The 21,932-nt window shown below is 45.8% G+C and overlaps 1 long non-coding RNA gene and 1 pseudogene across 2 annotated transcripts; both read left to right on the top strand.

Moving 5' to 3' along the window:
• The first annotated feature begins 1,929 nt into the window (after positions 1–1,929).
• LOC123184157 (uncharacterized) lies at positions 1,930–3,690 on the top strand. 2 transcript variants are annotated; one of them, XR_006492929.1, is made up of 3 exons: positions 1,930–2,343; positions 2,507–2,615; positions 2,744–3,690. It is a non-coding gene; the product is annotated as an uncharacterized lncRNA (long non-coding RNA). The 2 variants fall into 2 exon arrangements; XR_006492930.1 differs by having other exon boundaries at positions 2,507–2,667.
• An 8,205-nt stretch (positions 3,691–11,895) lies between these two features.
• On the top strand, positions 11,896–13,969 carry LOC123184156 (cytochrome P450 89A2-like; annotated as a pseudogene).
• Positions 13,970–21,932: the final 7,963 nt, after the last annotated feature.

Below are 21,932 nucleotides of genomic sequence, written 5' to 3'. Positions count from 1 at the left end.
AACTCAAAAGTGATATTCTATTTCCTTACCATTTTGGGTGAGTGTTTCTGTCTTGAGCACATTCTCTTTTGTTTACTCCATGCATGGTATGTGGCCGGCTAATCGATGAGTTATGCATGACGTACTGTGCATGTATCGTGTCCGCAGGTTCCACTGGATTCTGCTAGTAATTAAAGTTGACACCTCAGAATGTCTCGTCCACGACTCTCTGAATAAGGATCCAAAGCTTTGGGGCGGCATGAGAAGAATGCTGCAGAAGTAATTATTTTCATTCATTTGCGCTCTATATCGATCGGCCTATTTCGTTCATTTCCTAATATCAAGTAACTAATAACTCTCTTGTTCATTTAATTTTCTTTGCCTCGTAGGGTTTGGAGACGGTTCGTAGATACAAAGGTCGGTGAATTCAAAAAAGAGCTAGAATTCAAAAGGTCAAAGGCTAAGAATGGTGAGGATATTCAGCCAGCGGGGACCAATCTATGTGCATACTATGTCTGTGAGATGATCCGGAGATACACCTCTGAGCGGCGGGTTCCGAGTGATACCAATGCTCAGAGGAATAACCTCCGGATGATGCTTAGTCCAGAAGCTCGCTTCCGACCACTTCAAGAGGAACTAGCTGGATGGTTCAGGAGGGAAGTCCTCCATCCTAAAGGAGAACACCATTACGAGGACGTAGAACTTTATATGCATTAAATTATGTATGGAAACTTGTTCAAAATTGTATATGGTCATCCGATGATATTGAATATATATTGTATATTCCTCTTGAATTCTTTTTGGTTCTAATTTCAAATTTGTTTGAAATTGTACATTCATATGCATGTATGTAGTACCGTAGAATATGTGAAACTCCTTCAAAATTAAAATAAAGCACAAAAGAAATAAAACAATACAAATTAAACAGAAAACAGGTTTAGGGGGGGGGCTAAAACCCTAAACCTGCGGCGGCCTTTAGTCGCGGTTGGCCAGAAGAACCGCGACTAAAGGTCCTCCGCCCCGACGGCCGCCTGGCGCCCACGTGGACGGGCCTTTAGTCGCGGTTCTTAAGCAACCGCGACTAAAGGGGGGGGGCCTTTAGTCGCGCCTGTTTGGTCGCGGTTGCGCAACCGCGACTAATGGCAGTTGCGAACCGCGACCAAAGGCCCTTTTTCCACCAGTGATGCATTGACATTTTGCTAGTCAAATATGTGATTAAATTTTGACTAAAAAATGAGAGGGACTAATAAACCCTACTCGAAAGTCAGAAGTATTTTTTTAGATATTTTAGGTACATCATACTACCCAATATAACGGGTAGTATTAAACTGATCCAACGGTGTTGATAATTGCTAATTAGGGGTAAATTTGTCCTCTGTTCCAACCTTTAATTGTAACGATTCATATATATAATTAATTAAAATATGATTCATCACGCGGTCGTCCCCAACCTCTGACATGCCGTTGCCGCCAATAATTGCCGCCGAGCCAGCCGACATCTTATTGTCGCCAATAATCGCCGCCGTCCTTAACCATGACCAATAAATATGTAATAAAGGTCGGCCGTCGTCTATACCTATACTAATTACGGACTCCTTAAAAGTTACCACATTAGTAATTAGGAGGCCAAATTATTACGGTCTAGATCTTTCAATAACTCTTTAATCTAACCAGACACGGCCGGAAAAAACACAACCTCCAGATCTTAAAATTTGTTCGATCAATTGTATATTAGTTATATCGATCTGAACATCCACACCGGTCTAATATAAACATATGGACGCAATTAATCTCGCATCTAATTAGCTAGGAAGTCCACGCTGTATATATATAAACAAGTCTGCTGCCCTTAAAAAGACAAGTCTGCAGCTAATCGACACATCTTGACTTGAAAAAACAGACATACGCATCATGACTGTCAGGTCTTTAATCAAGTCCCGTCTCCTACGCGTGTCTTTTCCATGTCGTCTACGTCTCCTCCTCCCTCTTCATCTGCATGCTACTAGGCAACATCCCGCCTTCTCTTACACACAGTTCTCATGCACCTGCTTAGGATCTCCATGCTCTCACCGTAGGTAGGACTTCCTGGCTGGCCGGCAGCGCCTGGCTGGTCGCCGCTGCCGGTGTCAGGACTGCCCCTCTGCTATGTTGTTACAGATGATCTTGCCTCTACACCATGCAACTCACATCGCCCTTTGTTTCCTTTAACGGAGGCATCCAACGGAATTCTATGTGATGTCTTTCTCTGTACCATGTCTCACTGCTAGAAGAGGAGACCCCAGGTTCATGCCCCTATTGCTGCAGATCGAATCCACGCCCCTGTTGCTGTAGATCCAGACCATGCCCTTTTTGCTGCAGATCCAGGTATGCGCCCTCTTATGATTACGTACAATTTTTGTTACCTCCAAGTATCAGATGAAAATAGGTCTTTTACAAATAATAGATCATTGTTGTCAAACCATAATAATTCAATCTTTTACTTCCTAACCACTTCAACTACTAACTCTATGTAGTTCGTGATACTCAGATGACAAAGGAACAGGAAGTTGCGCAGTCAAAAGATAGAGAATTCAATGCTCCCAATATTGCTGCCAGAACCAACAAGACATAATTTACAACTATTGCGGTAGATTGTGGTGCGTGGTTGATTTCTCGGTACAGAATAACGTGTTGCATGCAATAGTATAGGTATACCTTCTATGGTCCTCCAAATAAAACCAATTTATCTGTTTTCAAACTTACGACACACATATCTCATGTGTAGGTTGAAAATGGAAGGATGGCAAATTAACGACAGATCAACTGCACTAGGTACGTCATGCTGAGAGTTACAGGAAGGATGACAGGATGTGAGTAAGCCTGTGATGCGTGATGTTGCTGACAACGACATCAGAAGGCTTTCGTCAGCGGCCAATGGTACAGGTTATATGATTCGATTGTTGCTGCATTTTATTCTTTGTATCTTAAATTACTCATTTGCAAAAAAGAAGTAGCTAAGTTACTCAAGTGCTCCTTTATGGTTTGTCTTGAAAGCAAGATTGGTTGTCATGCTTCATAATATTTTGACACAGCCAGTCAAACATAGAGAAGTCACCTCTGCCTTGCCGTAGCAACAACTGATGAAGTTTGTCTTTTTAGATGCCCCAAAAATGCTTAGGGTTAATTATCCTTTTGCCCTCAGTGGTGTCCATGTGCTCAGTTTTGCCCTCAGATGCGAATTGTGCTCAGTTTTGCCCCTAGTCCGTGCGCACCGACTCGTTCCGTGAACTCTGCCGTCTCCGTCAGGTCAACCTTTTGACTCCGCCCTTACAGGTGGGACCAGGCGACAGAAACGGCCAATTTTATTCAGACCGTTGCACGCGTGGCTTGTGGGACCCAGCAGAGAGCCGTTGGCGGGTGTGCTATATAAGCGGGTGACAGCGGCGGTGACCACGGCGACAGAGAGCACCGCAGTGAGCACGGCGAGAGAGAGAGAGCATGGCGGCGGGAAGCTAGCTGTAGAGGGCACGGCGGTGGGAAGCTAGCAGTGGAGGGCGCGGCGGCGTTGAGATCCCTTCGGCTCCGAGCTCCATGTCTTCCTCAAGCTCCCGCGCCACCTCGCGGATGCAGAGCCGGGCGCGTGTGGACATGCCTGTCTTCGTCTGTCTGTGGTGCCGGGCGGGCGTTGATCGGAGGGTTTCTCAGACACCGAGGAACCAGAATCATCCGTTCTACGTGTGCAGCAAGAATGGGGTAAGAATCGGGGCAATTGCACCATTTTCGTGGTCGGGATCTTTGAGCAATGGGTTGATCTGTTTGGTGTTCATGCAGGTGACATGCTTCTTTCTTTGGGTCGATGCTCTGGCCAAGACTCTGATGAATGAACTGCAAGAAGAGCATGAAGAATGGTTGCGCATGCTGCCACGAATGGCAGTGGCCGCACCACGAGCTCCGGAAGAAGGGATGGAGGGCGAAGCACGCACTGACAGAGAGCTAGCTGTTGAGCTTAGGATGTTGAAGAAGAAGGTTAGGAAGCTTGAAGATAAAGCACTACCAATACCCATTTGCAAATACTTTTGGGCATTTGTAGGTATGGTAATCGCACTGGTTGTAATGTTGAAAATGTATGGAAAGGCATGAATTATGGAGGAATTTGTAATCTTGAAATTGTTTGAGAAATCCACCTAGTTTAAATGTTGGTTAAAGTTGTTTAAAGGTTGTTTAAATATTGAAACAAAAAGAGAAGAAGTGACCAACATTTAAATATGTTGGAAAAAGAGAAGAAATTAGGAATTCAGAAACCCTTTCTGTCCAAAAAAAGGTTGCTCTTGGGCCAAATTCAGAGCGTAGAGCCAAGTGCAGGCTAGACTAATGGGCCAACTGCATCCAATTAGGCCCATTCGGGGGTTCTCTTGCGTATTTTTCTGTTTTCTATTCTGATTTAATTTAGGCAGTAAATCATAATGCTGGAACTTTTTGTGGAAGCTAATTGAATTATTCCGGAGCCAAACAATTAAGGTTAGAAATTTTTTGGAGCTGTTAATTAATCCAATTCAAATACACCGTGATTTAAATCAAAGACCAAAATGTCATGGAAAATGTGCCTCAGCTCTGGTAGAGGTTTACGCCAGGTGCCAAAATAAATGAACAATTTTTAAGGGCATTACATTGAGAAAAACATAATTTGTCTAAAAAATGAAGGGTGGAAAATGCACAAAAAATTGGTGCGGCTGGGGACTTGAACCCAGGACCGCGTGGGTTTGTGGTGTTTAGGGCTACGCTGGTAACCGCTAGGACAGATGGCAAGACTTTGACATGGATAGGGAAGGAAGGTATACATAGTGAGATTTTGATTTTTTTTAAAAAAAATAGTGAGACCGTGAATGTTTGGACACGCGTGAGAGTGTTTTTCCATTGTTTTGCACTTAAATTTTGGAGGGTTGGAAGGTTGAAAATGTATGTTGCACTACCACATGATTTTGGTCATAGTGGCACTTGGTCTAGGGATAGAGTGGCACTTGGTTTAGGATTTAAAGGGAATAAATTTGCATGTTAGTTCATGACTTTTTGTTTGAATGAAACAGAGGGCTTCTCACCCCCTCCGATTTTCATTAATGAAAACCACAAGTTCTCGAACTTCATGACTTGTTTAGGGAAGAAATGATATGTTTGGGCACGGACATTTTTTAACACACATAATAAACCCTAATAACTTAGATAACATGGAACACACCGTACCATTGCAATAACTTAGATAAGTTCACTGTTCAAAGACACATGAAGAAACATGACACGACATGACACGACATAGAAAAGCAACAAAATAAAAAATGAAACATGACGAGCTTGACTCCGGGCTTGAACATCTTCATCTTGACCTTCTTCTTCCACCTTGGCCGCGCGCGCCCCTTGAACACCGTCTTCATCTTCACACCTCCTCCTCCTCGTCATAGGGAAGGGAGTGCATCTGGCCTGGAGCGGGGAAGATGCGTTCGTAGTTGGTGTAGGTGTTTTAGACGGTGAAGAAGATGGCCTCGCAGCCGCACCAAAAGACTTGGCCGAGGAGCTCGCGCGCGTCAAACGGGTTGGTGAAGGTGACTGTGAGCAGTAGGAGGATGCCTCCGCGGTCACGAACCTCGTTGAGGGTGAACATCCTCGGCGAGCCCCGTGGGAGGTGGGCATAGCCGGCTCTGAGGAAGGCGCGGGTGAGTTCGACGGAACCCCTCCACCTTGAAATAGCCCACACACGGAGCTCCCTCTCCATGAGCATGCCCGGTGGGTAGCGCAGCTCCGGCACGACAGGCGGACAGTTGAAGGTCGGCCCGTTGAACTGCATCTTCACTTGGTCTCGCTTGGGGAGGGCTCGGTCGCTTGGGTGTTTGAAGTTGGAGAGGATCGGATCTGGCTTGTGGGTGGGAGAGGAAGAGAGGCACCCCATTTATAGGCCTGTGCGTGGGAGAGGAAGAGAGAAATGATGAGAACGGTGCATGTGTGAATCCGGACGCGTGTGTGTATCCGTTACGTTTTGCACACTTCAATTTTTGCACAAAACGATGCATGGGACGCGTGCGTGCATCTGAATCACTGCATAGCTCTTTGACCGGGCGGTGCATGTGAATCGCTGCCCTGAACCACTGCACTGAACCACCTAGCTCGCCTCGCTAGCCTAGCTCACCTAGCGCGCCTCGCTCGCCTCGCTCGCATGCATGCACGTCGCCGCCTCCCGTGCATGCAAACCCACGTCGCCGCCTCCATGCATGCAAGGCCTGGAAAGGCTGAGACGGGCTATTTACTGCGGTCTCAGGCCCAGAGCACGAGACGGCCCAACGGTCCATCCAGCGCGCCCGGTATTTGTTAAAAAAACAATGGGTCTCCCAGCCAATCAGATTGCATCTCGCGGATCGCCCCCCTCCTCCCCGCAGATTCCTTCTAGAAGGGTTAGATCGACGGCCCTTGATCGCTGCTAGGGTTAGATGAACGGTCCTTGTTCAGCGCTAGGGTTAGCGGGGTTTGGGAGGGGTTTGGAGCAGTCAAAGCTATGTTTGACCAGATTTCAAATGAGCATAATAAATTAAATAAAAATCAGAAAAATAAAAAACCTGCGCACATAGTCTTCTTATGTCATATACTAACGATTTAAGTTGATAAACAAGCTTTACATACATTTAAATGATAAGTTCATGTGTATTGTATGATATCTCGAGTATCTCAAACTCTCTTGTATGAAGTGAAGAGAAGTGTTTTGGGGAAATGAACATGAAAATTTCAAAAAACTAACCACAGCTTCATTTTGGAGTGACTAAGAAGGATCCAGGCTTAGTTTTTCATTTTGATGTTTTACACTTGTTTAAATCTTGGTCAAAGTTAAGTTTGACCAGAATTCAAATGAGCAAAACAAATTTAAAAAAAATCAAAAAATGGAAAAACCAGCGCACATAGTCTGTACATATAGAATATATGTGTAGGAAAGTTATTTGGCTGATTTAGACAAGGTCGAAATTTTTTTTGCTTAGAAATGAGGCCGTTTACCCTACCTTTGGACCCCTCTTTTTAGCACATTTTTCATGAAAATTTCAAAAAGCTCACCACAACTTCATTTTGGATTGACTAAGAAGTATCCAGGCTTAGTTTTTCATTTTGATGTTTTAGACTTGTTTAAATCTTGGTCAAAGTTAGGTTTGACCAGAATTTAAATGAGCAAAACAAAATTCAAAAAAATCAAAAAAGGAAAAACCATGTGCTCATTCAAACATCATGTCAAACATACTTCTAACATAGGTCCAACATCATCCAACAGAAATACAACATGTCAAGTGATAAATGTTTCATAATACAACATCATCCCTTATTCATAATGTTTCATAATTATTCATAGATAGCGTTGGGGCTTCTGTCTGTTCCTTGAGCTTCTTGCCATCACTTTGCTCCTCGTGCACCTTGTGCTCATTGTTTCTTCTCTTCTTCTCTTGGTTGTCGGTACGTTGCGCGTCTTCTTCAAACCTACCATAGAGCTGTGCAAAACATAAACGGTAATGAGATCATGTCAAGTGATAGATGTACAGTAGTATTTGACCCTTGCAAGATTTACATACCTAGCAGAACTCACAACAACAGAAGGTTGGTCACCATTTGGAGCCTCACTTGGATCATCATTTGGAGCCTCACTTGGATCACCATGATCACCATTTAGAGCCTCACTTGGATCACCATTTGGAGCCTCACTTGAATCATTATTTGGAGGATATTTTGGATCATCGTCAAAATCATGCGGCTGTTGACCATCATCATTTGGAACCTCGTCAAAATCCTCATCTGATGCAACCGGCTGTTGACCATCATTTTCATCATCTGTTGAGGCAACCGGCTGCTGACCAACATTTTCATCGAAGCCTTCATCGAAACTCTCTCCGAACGCTGGATCTACTGTGTTATCACAATACTTACCAAAATGACCAGACCCACCACACCTTGTGCACTTACGCTTCCTCGCTCCAAGTCCAGCTCCTTCGCTGCGAGGTCTGATTCGACTCTTCCTTGGTCTACCTGCTGCTCTCTTCAGAATTGGAGCGCAAAGCTTGAATCCAGGGTCCACCATGTCCCATTGTTGTTTTCCCTCCATAGCAGGCAAGGCATAAGCATATGTGGCTTTGAACCTTGCAACAGAGTAGTAATCATGCACATACTGCTGTATGTTCCCTGCTGGACCTGGGAGAGAAGTGATGAAAAACAAGGCATGAATGCATGGCAACCCAGTTATCTGCCATTGCCTACAACTGCAAGTTCTAGCTTCTAAATCCACTGGATATCTCCATTCCCTCTTCTCTTTATCCAAATATGATATCTCTGCTGTGGTACCCGAGCAAAGAGTCATGTTCATTTCCAAGCCTGTTGTCTTCTGCTTCAGTTCATTCATCACGGCAGGGATGATAATGTGGCCCATGAATTTTGCCTCGGCTATTCCTGCACGATAATGAAATTTCTGCATGTATTCTATCCTTATCCTGTCAAGCAAATCCACCACATAATGACCCTTTAGTTTCCGGATCGTTGAGTTGAAAGACTCTGCTAGATTATTGTGCACATAGTCAACTTTGCTCACTTCACTGAATTGGCTTCTGGCCCATAACTTGGAGTGGTGTGTTTCCAAGTATTCTTTCACTTTGGGATTCATGTATAACTGCCTCAAGTGGTAGTTGTGCTTCTTCACACTGCATGTCAAAGATGCTGGCCATAAATTGTCGGTATACACCTTTCCTTTGAATTTCTTCATGAAATTTGCAGCAAGGTGACGCATGCATTCCCTATGCTCTACTCCAGGGAACACATTATCCACGGCCACTTCTAAACCTTTGCAGGCATCTGTATGAATGACCAACCCATTGGGATGTGCAATAGCCCGGCGGAGATTATGCAAAAACCAAGTCCAGCTCTCCTCAGACTCTGTCTCCAGCACACCATAGGCAACTGGAAATACAAAACTATGTGCATCAACTGCACAAGCTGCTACTAACTGTCCTTTAAACCTCCCTGTGAGAAAAGTGGCATCAATAGCCAAATAAGGCCTGCAGCCTGCCAAAAAACCCCGGCGACAAGCCTCAAAGCAGACAAAAACCCTCCTAAAGCATTCCTTGGTCTTTGTCACTCCCCTGAATGTGTACTCCACGGTGTGGTGATCAATATCTACAATACTACCTGGGCTTGTCCTCTCCACTTCACCTTTGAATGAATACAACAATTGAAAACTTTCCTGCCAGTTACCATAAATAGAATCCATAGCATGTTGTTTACCATTGAACAACCTCATGTATGGTAAATCTATCTTGAACTTATCTTTGATGTTCTTCTGCAATTCCTTTGGACCCACTTGCTGGTTTTCTTTCACCCACTTCTTTACTTCTTCTGCCACCCATCTTGACTTGGCTCTACTGATTGTATCCTTCCTAAGGGTTGATTCCTGGCATGTGTGCTTAAAAGGGTTCACTTTGACCTGAACATTAGTGCTATTCCGCATTTTAGATGCAAGCAGCCTCCATGGACAACCTTCAGTCGGACAGTGCACTCTGTAACGTACTTGATCACTCTTGTCAACTTTGAAAGTACGTTCTACCTTGATGCAGTATGTCACAAGTGCATTTCTACACTCATTCATGGATGCAAAAACTGTACCTTCTTCCATATGAGGGTTCAAAGGGTCCCATTCAACAGCTGCAAGGTCTTCGTCCTCACCCATCGCGTCATCATCCACACGGACTGCATTGTGAGCCTCATCTTGGTTTTCAGTCCGAGGTGCCCGTCGTAAATTCCGAATAACATCAGAATATAGCTTCTCTTCATCAACCCCAGAATTGTAGCCATCAGGCTCCACTTCAAGGGGGACCCTACTGCTGTTGCCCACACTTGTCGAGCCACCACGTCGCCGTGCACCAACTGAACTGTTCTGGCTAGAGATGCCATTACGACGACTTGGTTCTCCCCGAGATGTTGCACCCGCCATCCTAGGTCCAAATGCCTGCTCAAGCACATCAACTTGCAGCCTCACATGAAAATTATCTTTCTCTTTATGCCTAACAAACATGGTAGCTAGCTCTTCATCATTACTAACTGTCACCCAATTCTTTTCCCCATCATAGTATTTGTATACCACTTCATCAAGCAAACCCCAAGGATATTGGCTACAAATTACCTCCCCAAATTGTCTGAAACTCCAATTACTAGCCATTGGCAACCGATAATCAAAACCTCCTTGGTATTTCTTCTTATCCTTTGCATCGAACATGTACCGGTCCCTTCTAATGTGCACCATGAAAGCAAACCGCAACTCCATCCTAACCGGCGAAAAACAGAGATGCAATCAGCACACTAATTGGGCAAACCTACTCGAATCGAGTGTTCAAATGCACAACTAAGCTCAATCTAAACAAGAGGCGAGACTTACCCCTCGGGAACCCAGTCGTGGACGCGGCGGATCTCCGGCCCGATGCCTGCCTCGCCAAATACTCCGGGGTCGCCGCTGCTCACCATTTCGCCCTAGGGTTCTTCCTCCTAGTTTAAATAGCTCCCGCAGCCCCCCACCTTTGAGCGCTCCGGCCGGGCGCACGGAAGGAGGCCGCGCCGCGGTTCGAGCAGGTGGCGGGCGCCCCACCCGTGGCGTCGCAGGAAGGTGGTGGGCGTCACAGGTAGCCGTGGAGCATAGGCGCAGGGAGGTAGCGGCAGAGCAGGCCGTGCAGCTGGTGGCGGGGCAGGTGCTGGCCGTGGCGCAGGTGGCGGCGGAGGTGGCGGCGGCACAGGACAGCCGACTGGGCGGATGGGTTGCCAATGATTTGGGGATTTAGTTGCACAGGCCTACATGTCAGCTCCGGACCCACGTCCACGCGGTCCCACATGTAAGCTCCGGACCCACAACCACTAACGCTGGCGGACGGAATGGACTCAAATATGGCCGTTTGGCCTCGTCATAGTTGCTGTGCTCGGACTAGGGGCAAAACTGAGGACAATTCGCATCTGAGGGCAAAACTGAGCACATGGACACCACTGAGGGCAAAAGGATAATTAACCCAAATGCTTATGTATGTTCCTCCTCTTTCATACATACAAGTAGCTTGGTATTTTCTTCTTCTTTCACTTCTATAAATAGTTTCCACGTTTGGCTCTAATCACTCTTATACATGTTGTGATGATACTCTAGAATCAGTGAAATTATCTAAGCTGCATCATCTAGAAATTTAGGTAATTGAGTACTAGAGTACACTTTCTTCAAGAAAAAAATGGATTTGGATGAATAACAATTCATTTCAGTTCACATGCTTATTGTAGATGTTCTATGAATTGAATTTTAGTTCATCCATTTCGTGTATGTGTCCATATAGAAGAAATGGAGAAGTCGTGTTATGTTAATTGAACGGAGAGATCACATGTGCGTATACTCTCACTATTCTCATCATGAAATTTGGTGTTGGATAGAAGCATCTCATAATCCACAATAGTTCATATACAAAAATTAAGACCAATTCACCTAAAATAAGAAGACTAATATAACTAAAATCACCATACGAATCAAATGAACTAGCTGTATGGAATATTCAAACCCATGAAGACATATGAAGCATCTAATTATCATTAACTAAGTGTTTGTTGTATGGATCACCATGAAATATTATTAAATACATGTTTTTCAGTATGAGATTAACCAGTAATTGAAGTAATGAATTTGATCCTCTTTATCCTATGAGTACTGATGGAGAACTATTATATTTCTGGTGATCATAATTTTCAAAATAGATACACACATGATAATTGGTAATAATTATACAATTTATGTGTTCTTTGACATTAAACTAGTCCGTGCGTTGCATGGGTCAACGACTAGTTTTGAGTAATTTCACAACCGTCCATGCCTGATCAATAAAGGTGTAATAAAGACAATCCTATCCCCCTGTATCCGCCAAAGATAGAATATAATGGCATCGATGGAGCTCAACTACCACGTGACATGCCCATGCGTGCGTAAATATGGCAGGCGCGGCTCAGTCCATCAAGCCATGGCAGACCTGCTCCTCCTTATCCTGCTTCCCCTGGTTCTCTTCTTCTTCGTCGTCCACCATCCATAGCCAATCAAGGCCCTCCTCACGAGGGCCAACTCGGCTCTAGCGCCAGAGCTCTCCATGGTGTGGAAGCCGCAGCCTGCTAGTATCTTCGTCACCGACCACGAGACGGCGCACAGCCATCTCGTGCGCGGCAGCACCGGCGGTTCCTTCTCCAACCGCGCACCATCCATTTCTCCAAGCGCCATCCTCTTGCGCCGTCGATACCAGAACATCACCTCCGCTCCCTATGGTGAGCACTGGCGCGCCATTCGTCACAACCTCACATTGGAGGTCCTTCACCCGGTGCGGCTCCACAGGTACGCGTCGGCACGCCGCGGCGCCCTCTGTGGTCTCGTCGTGGACCTCGCCGAGCAGAGGAAAAACCGCATGGTCCACGCGGCCGAGAGCATCCGCTACGCCATGTTTGGCCTCATCGCCACCATGTGTTTCGGCGATGGCATCGACCGACGCTCAGAGTGACCTCGTCAAATCCCTAGCTATGACGCGCGTGTTCGGTGGAAGAAGCTAGCCGCCCTACGGCAGTAGCAGGAGGAGACGTACCTACCGCTCACTGATTCCCGTCGCAGCCGACACCGGCGACCCGGCAAGACGCCGGTGTATGTGGACATGCTCATCGGCCTCACAGTGCCCGACGACCACAATCAGGACCCAAGGCGGCATCGAAGAAGGCTGTCCGACGGTGAACTCGTGGGCATGTGCTCCGAGTTTCTTGGTGCTGGAACCGACAGCCTCAGCGTTGCAGTGGATCATGGCCAACTTAGTGAAGCGCCCTGACATACAGGAGGCCGTCCGGAGGGAGATCGATGCCGTCGTGAATGCAGACGCCGACGAAGTGGGCGAGAATGTTCTTGGGAAGCTGGAGTACCTCCAAGCTGTGGTCATGAAGACACTCCGGCTGCATCCGCTGACGTCTTTTGCATTCAGGCAGGTGATGGAAGAGGACCATGTCGTTCACATGGCCAGCGTATTCCGGTGGGCACCAAAGTGTACTTCCCACTGGCGGCTATAGCACGAGACAGCACAGCGTGGGACAACCCTGACGAGTTCAAGCCACAACGGTTCTTGGCCTCCAAAGGTGCATCAGAAGGAACCGACAACACGATCAAAATGATGCCTTTCAGTTGTGGTCGGAGGATATGCCCTGGCAGCGGTGTCGCGATGCTGCACTTAAGCTACTTCACCGCCAACCTCGTGAGGGAGTTCCGGTGGAGGGAGGGAGAAGGTGAGCTTGCCGTCGATCTCCAGCTGCATGTTGAGTTCTTTACTGTCATGAAGCGGCCATTGTGTACTCACCTAGAGCTTCGAGGAACAGAGATCAAAACTAGAGTTAATTAGCTGGCCAAAGTCTCTTGGTTGTACCGTGTTTGCTAATAAGGAGCCATATGAATGTTTTTTCAGCATTAGTCGATTTCCACCGTACGCAGAGTGTCGAACCGAGACGGAGCGTCGCCAGCGAGGACTTGCCAGGAATGAGTCGGAGCAGGCAACAAAGCCGCTACATCGTAGGCGGAGGTGAGATAGAGGCTTTACTAGTTCGGCTGATTGGCAGTTGTTGGCGTAAAGAAAAATGGAACACATGATTATGTATCTGTTAATGCCGTAATAGTTGTGGTTAAGTTAGCTATTCCTCAAACCATGCACTTGAGCAGGCTAGGCATTTCTTATTCAAACATTATGATGAAAATAATTAATATTGTTAACCATTCAAAAACACTTTGTCAATAGGAAAAAGTATTATACGCATAAATGAATGTTATGCATTTTCATAATTCCCATTAACATTTGTAAATCCACCAATTAACTCATGCTCCTACCTATAAAAAGAATCTAAAATTAATAATGCATATGCTATTTACATAAATAATAAGATAATTTTAAATTAATCAATCCGGATACAGAGGCATATATTAATGTTTGTAGCTTTGTTACCCCATAATGTGCGATGTTCCCTATTTATATCCATGCAAAACTTTATGCAGTAGGATACAAGACGTGTGACATTTTTTCAATAAAATTCTAGTTCCAATACACTTGTCCAAGTTTTATTGTGTCCAACACGGATGGCAAATGAAACTTGTCAATCTCACTAGCAAATTCTAGCTAGGTCCACTTGTTGAGTTGACGGTGATGTCAATGCGAAAGAAGGGCATAGCTGTCAACTTGTCACCCTAAAATCTAACCATGTCAACAATGGAGGTAGGTGAATTCGTGATAGAAGAGGAAGAAGAAAATAATAATTGTGTCATATCAAAGTATACAAATGAGCTTTGTTTTTCAAAATAAACAGCCTGAATTCTTCAAGGATAAAGTAGCTACAAATAAATCAAAGTGTTCGTCCTAGTAAATTCTATTTTGGTTACTAGCACAGGTAGAAAAAGGGCCTGTTGTCCCGGTTCGTAAGGGCCGTTTGTCCCGGTTCCTGAACCGGGACTAAAGGGTCGGTACTAATGCCCTGTCCTTTTAGTCCCGGTTCAATCCAGAACCGGGACTAAGGGGTCGGTACTAATGCCCTGTCCCTTTAGTCCCGGTTCAATCCAGAACCGGGACTGATGGGCCTCCACGTGGCCTGTGCGCGGAGCCCAGGTAGGAGACCCTTTGGTCCCGGTTGGTGGCATCAATCGGGACCAATAGGCATCCACGCGTCAGCATTTCTGTGGCTGGTGTTTTTGTTTTTTTTGAAAGGGGGGGGGGTTGGGGGGTTAATTTAGGTGTTTCATATATTGTGTTAGCTAGCTATAATTAATAGAGAGAAGTGTCCTCTCTTATGTCCGTGCTTGGTCGACGCTACGTACTATAAATACGTATAGAGAGGACTAGACACGCTAGCTAGCTAGTAAGCAAACGAAGAAAATAGAAGATCGTCATGAACATATATGCATACAGAGAGAAGTGATATCGACCACCTCTCCTTCTCCGAGAGATTGGTCGAACAACAAGTTCTCGTATATCTATCCGACACTACCGGCTACATATATACAATAATTATCTCTTACAAATATAATCATACGGACTCATGGTCCACATAGTATTCTCCGTCTTCAGCGATCACGTGGTAAGGAAAGAATGCCGCCAATTCCTCTTGAATTGCTCGCATGCGAGCTGGTGCTAGGAGTTCATCCCGCTTCCGAAACATCTAATTTGAAAAAGGGGGTCAATACATATATATATATGAATGAATGAAACTCAACACAAATGATGGTAATAAAATAAAATTGTGAATGTTGTTATTTACGTACTTCATATTGTTCGTCAGTGTAGCCCCGCTCACAGGTCGTGTGGCGGATGGACTCGCAAACGTAGTATCCACAGAAATCATTCCCTTGTTCCTGCCACAACCACTTTACAAGAAATAGAGGTCAATCAAACTGATAAGCAAGAATGCCAAATCAACAGGAGATGCGCGGAACATGCTACTATAGTACTTACTTTCGGGTGTCTAAATTGCAGCTTCTTCGGGAGTCCTGGAGCTTTTTTGGAGAATTTTTTCCAAACCCTGCCAGACAAAGAAAACAATTACTTGATATATCAGGAAATGAACAAAGTTGCTGATATGGTGGATAATGATCGATTTAACTTACTTCTCAAGCATTTGAGTCATGTCCGCATAGTCCTTGTGATCTTTTCGTCTTGAGTCTAAGTCGGTTACTAGTTCCTGCTCAAGCTTAATCTCTAGGAGAATATAGTGGTAACTGCACACGCATGCATAACTCATCAATTACATTACTATAACCTTGACTAATATATAAGGGAAACCGAATACGCACAAGACAGTAACACTCACTTGAAGTTGTAAGGAAAGAGTATTATATCTTTGTTTTCATTTATTACCAACGATCGTAGCAAGTTGGCCTCGGTAGCTGCGGCATGAAATTTAACCTGAGTTGCATCTATGAGATATGTTTTAATGAACCCAATATCACCGACTTGTCTTTTCTTCAATTCGGCGATCTTCAATCTGCATAATATAGTGAGGATGATTATAAATACATGCAATGAAAGAGCTGAGCTATATATAGAGACTTAATGACAGAAGTAGTACTACTTACAGACAGTAGCAGGTGACCGTTGTTTTATCGAGGGCCAATTAATTGAAAAACTGAAAGAACTCCTCAAATGGAACATGCAACAGTTCAATTCCAACGAGGTCATGCTCCTTTTTAAGTTTCACATACAAAGTACTCCTCCCCCCAGAGTCTCTGCAGATTTTCAAGTACCAATCATGCAATCTTCGCATCATTGTTGATAGAGATCTTTCATCTTTGATGAGAGGCTTCCCGTACTCGTATCTTTGTATCTGCACCTCCATGAAATCATAATGTACATCGTCGGGCAGCTAATCGCCAAGATTGCTATAACCGGGCACCATCCTCGGATCATTAGCGACGTTGTCGCTTGGCACCTTGAGCGGGGGGCACGATTGCTTCGCTTGTTCGCCGAGCTGGGCAATTTGTTTCCCAGCTCATCGTTCTTTCAGCCTTTGATCACTGACAGTCCTTCCCGACCGCTCCGCTTCGGCAAATTCCTTTCCAATAATGCGCTCATAGTTTCCTTTCGGCGCAGACTTGGGTGGTTTTGTCAGGGCAGCCAGAGTGCGCTCCACTTTCACCGGATCTACCTTCTCCTCCGGAGGTGGATGTTTCTTTTCTTTCACCCCTTCAAAGTAGTTCCTCACTTCTTCTCGTGCGATCTCGGCGTTCTCCTCTGGGGTCCTCTCGTATGGTAACTTCTCTGGAGTCTTCAGAGAAGGACCGAATCTGTATTTCCTCCCGCCTCTGGCTGTGCTGCTAGACGCCGGCAGAGCAGACGGAGCGGTTGTCTTCTTTACTTGCTTACGAGGCGGAGGAGAAGGACTACGACGCGCCGGAGCAGCCGGAGCGGCGGCAGGTCTCTTCCGCCCTTGCTGACAAGGCGGAGAAGGAGGAGGCTGGCTGCTCGGGCGCGTCAGCGTAGGCGGAGAAGGAGGCAGAGTGCCGCCACGCGCCGGAGAAGGAGCCGGTCGAGTGCCCTAATCGTCACTCGCTGGAGGAGGAGGCGGTGGAGGAGGCGGGGTGCCCTGACTCGCCGGAGGAGGAGGCGGTGGAGGAGGCAGAGTGCCCTGACTTGCCGGAGGAGGAGGAGGCGGAGGCGTCCGGTTCAGAAGGTTGATGAGCTCCTTCCGCCATAGGCATGGAGTCTTCAGAGAAGACCCCAGCCTAGTCTCCCCCTCACCGGTAGGGTGGTCAAGCTGGAGGTCCTCAAATCCCTCCGTTATTTCATCCACCATCACCCTAGCATATCCTTCTGGAATCGGTCGGCAGTGAAAAGTTGCGTCGGGTTCAGTAGGATAAACAGAGCCAACAGCCGCCTTCACCTTCAAATTCATCCATTGCGTCATAAGGTGGCAATTTTGAGACTCCGTGATAGCATCCACGGGATAGCTGGCAGGAGCCGTCAAGGCATGCTCCGGCTGAAGCAGCTCGGTGGAAGCCACGCTGCTTCTCCGCTGAGATGGCGGGGTAGCTTCGGGGAAAGCTTCGGCAGTACGTTTGCTGCGATTTGCTTCTCGTTCCTATATCGCTTGTACCCTTGCTTGCAGCGCCTGCATTTGGGTCTGCTGCAATTTTTTCCTCCTCTCCTGGGATTTGTAACCGCCTGCGTCCAGAAACCCAACCTTCCACGGAATGGAGCCTGGCGTGCCTCGTGTCCGTCCAGGGTGCTCAGGATTCCCGAGGGCCAGTGTGAGCTCGTCGCTCTCTCTATCTGGAAAGAACGTCCCTTGCTGCGCTGCTTCAATATACTGCTGAAGCTTTCTGACTGGTATGTCCATTTGATCGTTCGTCCAAATGCACTTCCCTATTACAGGGTCCAAGGTTCCGCCAGCCCCGAAGAACCAAGTCCGGGAACGGTCTGGCCAGTTAATTGTCTCTGGTTCGATCCCTTTATCAACCAGATCATTCTCAGTCTTGGCCCACATAGGCCGGGCTACGAGGTAGCCACCTGACCCCGAGCGATGGTGATGCTTCTTCTTCGCAGCATTTTGCTTGTTTGTCGCCGACATCTTCTTACTCTTTTCCGATGTCTTGTGGGCCACAAATGCGGGCCAGTGATCTCTGATATTCTCATATATGCCCTTGAATTCTGGTGTCTCTTTATTTTCGACAAACTTATTCAGCTCTTTCTTCCACCTCCTGAATAGTTCTGCCATCCTCTTAAGAGCAAAAGACTTGATTAATTGCTCTTTAACTGGCTTCTCTGGATCATCCTCTGGCGGTAGTGTGAAATTTGACTTCAGCTCAGTCCAAAGATCATTTTTCTGCATATCATTGACATAAGACACCTCAGGGTCTTCTGTAGCCGACTTTAACCATTGTTGGATGCTGATCGGGATCTTGTCCCTAACCAAAACCCCGCACTGAGAAACAAATGCGCTCTTTGTCCGGAGGGGTTCAATCGGTTGGCCGTCGGGCGCGATTGCTATGATCTCAAACTTTTCATCCGAGCTCAACTTTTTCTTCGGGCCTCGTCTCTTTACCGAAGTTGTGCTCGATACGGAGGGCTAGAAAAAAGAACAAAGACTTAATTAATATGTGTACATACCAAAACAATGAATGCATCAATTAGCTAGTCAGCAGAAGCTTAACTAATATATATACCTGGCCAGACTCGGTTCGGTCACCGGAGACGTCATCACGGTCTCCTTCTTGCACCGGCATTGGGTCACCGGAGCCGTCCTCACGGTCTCCTTCTTGCACCGGCATTAGGTCACCAGAGCCATCATAATCATAGCCAGCTGCTTCCTCGTGCGATTATGTCCCCCAACAACTCTTCTTGTACTTCGTCTCGGGTGGTGTCCATAGTTTCTACAAATATTGACAACATGGCAATTATTATTCAAACATGACAGATGGATATATTAGTGGCAAACGTAGAACTAATATTAATTAATGGCCTCGACGCTGCTTCTCTAGGGTTTGGGGTGGCCTCGACGCTGCTTCTCTAGGGTTTGGGGTGGCCTCGACAACGCTTCAAGGATAAAAAAAGAAGAGGAAGAAGAAAAAATAAGAGGAGAAGAAAGAATAGAGGAGTAAGAACTCCTCTATTCTTTCTTCTCCTCTTTTTTTCTTCTTCCTCCTCTTTTTTTATCAGGAACGAGGGTCGTCGAGGGTCACCGAGCGGTAGAGGAAACCCTAAATAGCAAGTATCGTGGGTGTGAGATACATGTGGCCGTCGGTGTCGGACACTACATCCACGTCCCACAAGTGACGTGGGCGTCGAAGCCCGCGCCACTTGTGGGACGTGGATGTAGTGTCCGACACCGACGGCCACATGTATCTCACACCGACGATACTTTCTATTTAGGGTTTCCTCTACCGCTCGGCGACCCTAACCCTCGACGACCCTCACGTTTCTTCTTCTCTTTTTTCTTCTTCTTCCTCTTCATCTTTTTTTTTCTTCTTCTTCCTCTTTATTTTATCGGAAACGAGGGTCATCGATGGTCAGGGTCGCCGAACGGTAGAGGAAACCCTAAATAGCAAGTATTGTGGGTGTGAGATACATGTGACCCTCGACGACCCTCGTTCCCGATAAAAAAAGAGGAAGAACAAGAAAAAAGAGGAGAAGAACTCCTCTATTCTTTCTTCTCCTCTTTTTACTCCTCTATTCTTTCTTCTCCTCTTTTTTTCTTCTTCCTCTTCTTTTTTATCCTCTTCTTCCTCTCATGTTCGATGACCCTCGACCCCTCGGCGACCCTAGACCCCCTCTCGACCCCCTCATGTCAAAGTTATCGGGTAGGGGGTATATCGACAACGACATACCCGATACATACATACATACATACATATCACATGCATCCATACATATATGAACAAAATTAATATCTACTAATTAACAACCTAAATAAAAAAACTAATACATATAGGAAGAAGAAGAAAAAAAAAGAGAAGAAAGAATAGAGGAGAAGACTTCCTCTTCTTCCTCTCCTCTTCTTCTCCCTCTTCTTCTCCCTCTTCTTCCCCTTCTTCCCTCGACCCCCTAAACTAGTTCTCAACCCTCGACCCCCTAAACTAGTTCTCGACCCCCCTCATGTCGGAGTTATCAGGGAGGGGGTATATCGACCCCCCCTCATGTCGAAGTTATCGGGGAGGGTTATATCGACCCCCCTCCTGTCGAAGTTAACGGGGAGGGGGTATATCGACAATGACATGCATACATGGAAAAAAATGCTATCCATCTATACGTACATAGCCACATACATATATACATGGAAATAATGCTATGAAAAAAATATGAACAAAAAATGCTATGAACAAAAAAAATACACATAAACAAAAAAATACATATATGAACAAAAAATGCTCTGAACAAAAAAAATACACATATATGAACATCTATACATACATATAGCCACAAACATATATACATTATATATACGAAAAAAATGAAAAAAATGATAAACAGGTGGCGGCAGCTCACAGCAGCGAGGTTGACCGGCGAGGGCGACGGCGGGGGCGGCGAGGACGTCGGCGAGGGCGTCGGCGAGGGCGGCGGATGGCTCGGGGAGGAGGGCGGCAAGGGCGGCACGGGCTCGGGGAGGAGGGCTCAGGGACGACGGCGAGATCGGGGGCGGCGCGGGCTTGGGGACGACGGCGAGCTCAAGGGACGGTGTGAGCTCGGGGACGACGGCGAGCTCCGGGGCGGCGCGGGCTCAAGGGCGGCGCGGGCTCGATGGCGGCAAGGGCTCGGGGGCGGCGCAGGCTCGAGGAGCGGGCGGTGACGGCGACGGCGACCTCGGGGCGGCGACGACGAGCACGGGCAGCCTGGCGGCGTCGTCGGGGCGGGATCGAAGAAACTGAACCAAAATTTTCACAAGTGTGGCTTATATAGACGGAGCATTGGTCATGGTTCGTGGCACAAACCGTGACCAATGCCCCCCCTTAGACCCGGTTGGTGCCACCAACCGAGACCAAAGGCCTTGTGCGGCTGCTTCGTCGAAAGTTTAGTCCCACCTTGCTAGTTGAGAGGGGTGCGCAGTGGTTTATAAGCCCCACTGCCGCACCCCTCTCGAGCTCCTCTCGATTGAAGGCTTACGGGCCTAATTGTCACTGCTATGCCTGTGGGCCTACTGGGCCTCCTGCGGGCCTGAATCCTGGCCCTTGGATGGGTTTCTAGTCATATTCAGGCCGTGGGGGCCCAGTAGGTGGCATTTGTTTTTTGTTTTTTTGTTGCTTTATTTATTTTCTTTTGTTTTTTGTTTTATTTTTTAATTCTTTATGCTTTTAGTTTTAGAAAAATTATAAACTTTTCGTTAATGCCCTTAGTTTTCAAATTTGAAAACACTTTTTTTGTTTTTTGTTTTCTTTGTTACTTTATTTATTTTATTTTGTTTCTACTTACAACAAAATACTTATTGTTGCTATTTTTTCCTGTTTTTTTGTTTTGTTTTCTGCATTATTTATTTTCTTTTGTTTTTTGCTTTATTTTTTTATTCTTTTTGCTTTTAGTTTTAGAAAAATTATAAACTTTCTGTTAGTGCCATTAGTTTTCAAATTTGAAAACACTTTTTTAGGTTTTTTGTTTTCTTTGTTGCTTTATTTATTTTATTTTGTGATTAAATTTACTATAAAATTAGTTTTTTTTCTGTTTTTTGATTTGTTTTTTGCATTATTTATTTTCTTTTGTTTTTTGCTTCAATTTTTAATTCTGTTTGCTTTTAGATTAGCAAAATTATAAACTTTCTATTAGTGCCATTAGTTTTAGAAAAATTATAAACTTTCTATTAGTGCCATTAGTTTTCAAATTTGAATAGTTAAAATTTGAATTCTTTGAAATTTGTGTGAATCACAAGTTTGTGATTAACTTACTAAAAAAATGAGAATAGATGCGCTTATAGAG

This window comes from Triticum aestivum, chromosome 2A, assembly GCF_018294505.1.
Source record: "Triticum aestivum cultivar Chinese Spring chromosome 2A, IWGSC CS RefSeq v2.1, whole genome shotgun sequence".
In the NCBI taxonomy this organism is placed as follows: domain Eukaryota; kingdom Viridiplantae; phylum Streptophyta; class Magnoliopsida; order Poales; family Poaceae; genus Triticum; species Triticum aestivum.
The sequence above is the reverse complement of the archived record's forward strand: the minus strand, read 5'-3'. Positions and strand labels throughout refer to the sequence as shown.